Consider the following 3,575-nt stretch of genomic DNA (forward strand, 5'->3'; position numbering starts at 1 on the left):
CCGTCTGTCTGTCCGTCTGTCTGTCTGTCCGAAAGTACATTTGGGGTGGCAATGTGAGCTTGTAGATTTGCTACTTTCAAAATATGTTTTATATATTTTATACACACACACACACACACACACACACACACACACACACACAGACGGATGCAATGCGCAGTGTTTGAAAACTTTAGTTAGGCTACTAGTTACTTTGCAGATTTTGATTATTATTACAAAACATACATTAACCACTTCAGCCTTATATAAACTTTGTCTATTTTAAAAATATCAGAACTAAGCTACATGTTGTAAGCTTGTAGATCTGCTATTTTCAATTTTAACATAACATCTGAAACTGGACTTTCTTTATAACGAGTACTTTAACTTTTTTTTATTTTGATACCAAGCGCCACCTTGTGGCTGAACGGCCACACTAAACGTTCTAATCCTTGCAAAAGGAGGCGCTAAGATTCTGTGGGCGTCAACTTTTAAAGGTTTGTTTAGGTACCTCTGAGGTCCAATAGGCGGCAATAGTCGGCCGTTTGAAGATCGCGCATGAACGAACAGATAACCACTGTATTTAGTTGGGCAGGCAAGACTTTGGAGTGTTGGCTATCTGCTTTATTTGCTTACTAGTCTGCCATGCTCGTAGATCTGCTATTTTTGAATAGCCAAAGTATAAAATAATGGTTAAAGTGGTTACACAGATGCGTTCCAGGTTGTAATGGGTTTATCCAGGAGTGCATCTCAGTTTTTTATCAATTATTCAGTCAAAATGTAACCAATACAAGACCAGGAGACCTGGTTCTGCCAGACCCAGATGGAACAAATTCCTAGTAGGCAACACACCTACAGTACAAACCACTTTATAAGTTAAAAGTATAAATCATTTTGTGTTTTTGTAGCATTTTGTTTATAGGGGTATTTGGTTGTAGATTTGTGTATAGGCTAGAGCAGCAAACCTTCCAGTCTGATTACATTCACCTGTCCCTTGTTGATTAGACCCTCATTGATTTTACTTGCTCACCTGACCTGCCCAACGCAGCTTCCCAATGCAATTTGAGTGGCAAAAAAAAATGCAACTCATGAATGTAACAGTGTTGTGGGTTTATGGTTGTGTAAATATGATCAATTGCTGTCATACTATTGATTGCCATCTCATTAATCAGTTGGCTGTAGGTGATATTTATACAAATTACCTTCAGGTGGGCCCTCTATCGCCCTCAAATATACTGTAGTTAATGACCACATTTAGACATGTCTTTCTTTTAACTATTCCATAAATAAATAAGTATGATCTAATATGATCTAATGGCCAATAATTAACCAAACTAGGCACTGCAATTACAACAAGTACAGATCCTGTACAGTTACACGGCACATGTTTAAACCAGTTGAATTAAAGTTAATTCAATGTTTGTTAGTGTCTCCATTCATTGCTGGTTCAGATGGTAGCAAGTCCAGACCTGCTCTGTTGCCCCTGGTGGTTGAAATCCGAAGCGTTCCTGAATGGCTGGGGAGGAAAAGAGGGACAGACAGACAGACCGACCGACAGACCGACCGACAGACAAAGCCTCCTGTAGGCCGACCCCCTGGGTCTGGCAATAATGCAGCAAGCACAGGTTCAAGTTCAAGTTGAATTTCGATTTTAATAAAGGTGTAAAATCACACAGCTGTGTCTTTTTTTATTGTGCTCCTTTTCCTCTAAGCACCTTAACGTCCATTGTCTATCATGCACAGTATAAGTATAACATGCACAGTATACAATACATTGCTGCTATGCTCAGGCACCTTAGTTTAGTTTTTTTTAGTTTTTTTTTATTATCTCAGGTTTTTGTAAATATGTAGATAACTTGTCTGGCCTTCTGTTGCTCTCTTGTTTTGATCTCCTTCCCACCTGCCCCCCACCCTCTTCTCCTCCCCCCCCCTCTTCTTTCTATGGAAACTAACGTTGCGATGGGAACGATGTACAAAAAAGAATTTCACCCACTTTTTTACCTTGTAAACCTGTGATGTGACAATAAAACTGATTCTGATTCTGATTCTGAATACACTTTACAATAAAAGTTATCAATGCAATGATATTTAGAAAAGTCTGATTCATATTTTTACATAATTGTGCTTTTATTGCTGAAGCAGGGGACTCTCTTCTCCACTTGTGTATATGTATATATATGTCACAGGGAAATTGGCATTCCAGGGAAATTGAAAGAGGAGCGCTTGCTTTTAGGCGCGGGGCTTCGGCGCGAGGCGGAGCTTTTCGAGACAGGGTTTTTTTACGCGAGGCTCGCGAGGAGGCGCCGCCTCGTTTCAAAGCCCAGCTTCGCGAGGAGGCGCCGTCTCGTATCAAAGCCCCGCTTCGCGCCTCCTCCTCCTCCTCCTCCTCCTCCTCCTCCTCGCGCCGCCTCGTATCAAAGCCCCGCCTCGTGCCTCCTCCTGTCTGTTTGATATCTCTAGTCTCTCTCTCTCTCCGAGGAGGAGGAGGAGGAGGAGGCGCGAGGCGGGGCTTTGATACGAGGCGGCGCGAGGAGGAGGAGGAGGAGGAGGCGCTAGGCAGGGCTTTGATAGAGGCGGCGCGAGGAGGAGGAGGAGGAGGCACGAGGTGGGGCTTTTGATGCGACACACACACACACACACACACACACACGTACACACATGCATGTGCGTGTGGCTTCATTGCCCTCTAACGTTGGTTCTACAGAATTGCCTGGGTGGGTGGTAAAAATAAGCGTTCCCCTTTCAATTTCCCTGGAATGCCAATTTCCCTGTAATATATATATATATAGTCTAGTTTTTATTTGTTGACAAAAGTCAATATATTCAGAGATAGTTTTAGCTTTATCGTAGCTTAGTTTTTTTCATGTTTTTTTTTCATCAGTGTAAGAAGGTAGTCAATGGACATTTTTGGTCATAGTTTTAGTTGACGATTGTGCTCAACAGTGCAGCCTTTCCTAACATCTGGATGGAGCATTTACACACAAACACACACAAAGACACGCACACATACAAAGACACGCACGCACGCCCGCAAGCGCGCGCGGGCACACGGGCACACACACACACAAGCACACACACACCTTAATGCCATCACAGTAACATCACAGAGACAGATGTCTCTACATGACAGACTTGGAGACTGGAGTATTCAACATTGAAATAAGGATAGAGTTTCTCAGTGAAAGTGTGTTTATGAGTGAGATGTGAGTCATGTCTTCAGAGTCGTAGAAGGACACCTCCCCCCCGTCATAGTCCAGATCTGATCCTCTGAGGATTCCTCTGATTCAACTTCTTTCTCATCGAACCTAAACACCATGCTCCATTTTCTGGTGTGAAAGCTCTCTTTCCCTTCCTGTCAACAGACTCTTCAACCAAACCTATATTCCATCTAGGATTGTCTCCCACTTCCACCTCCCAGCTGTGTTTTCCTGAACCCAGAACACTGTATAAGATGAAGTCCATCTCTGGGTTGTCAGGAAGGAACCTCTCTGGGTTGTCAGGAAGCTGCTGACATAATATGTATGTATATGTATGTACAAGCATATTATGCTTGTATATCTCACTCTGGTCAGGTCTTCAGACAGATAGAGGTGGGG

The 3,575-nt window shown here is 42.9% G+C and overlaps 1 protein-coding gene across 1 annotated transcript in view; it reads right to left on the bottom strand.

The window, feature by feature from the left end:
- Positions 1-287: 287 nt before the first annotated feature.
- Positions 288-3,575, bottom strand: part of LOC308090414 (V-set domain-containing T-cell activation inhibitor 1-like) — a 183,593-nt gene continuing 180,305 nt past the window's right edge. Inside the window, exon 9 of the transcript XR_013933619.1 lies at positions 288-304. The gene's annotated coding sequence lies outside the window, so the exon portion shown is untranslated. The remainder of the gene's footprint in view (positions 305-3,575) is intronic.

The sequence above is a fragment of the Gymnoscopelus braueri genome, assembly GCF_963280865.1.
Source record: "Gymnoscopelus braueri genome assembly, chromosome: 8".
Taxonomy (NCBI): Eukaryota; Metazoa; Chordata; class Actinopteri; order Myctophiformes; family Myctophidae; genus Gymnoscopelus; species Gymnoscopelus braueri.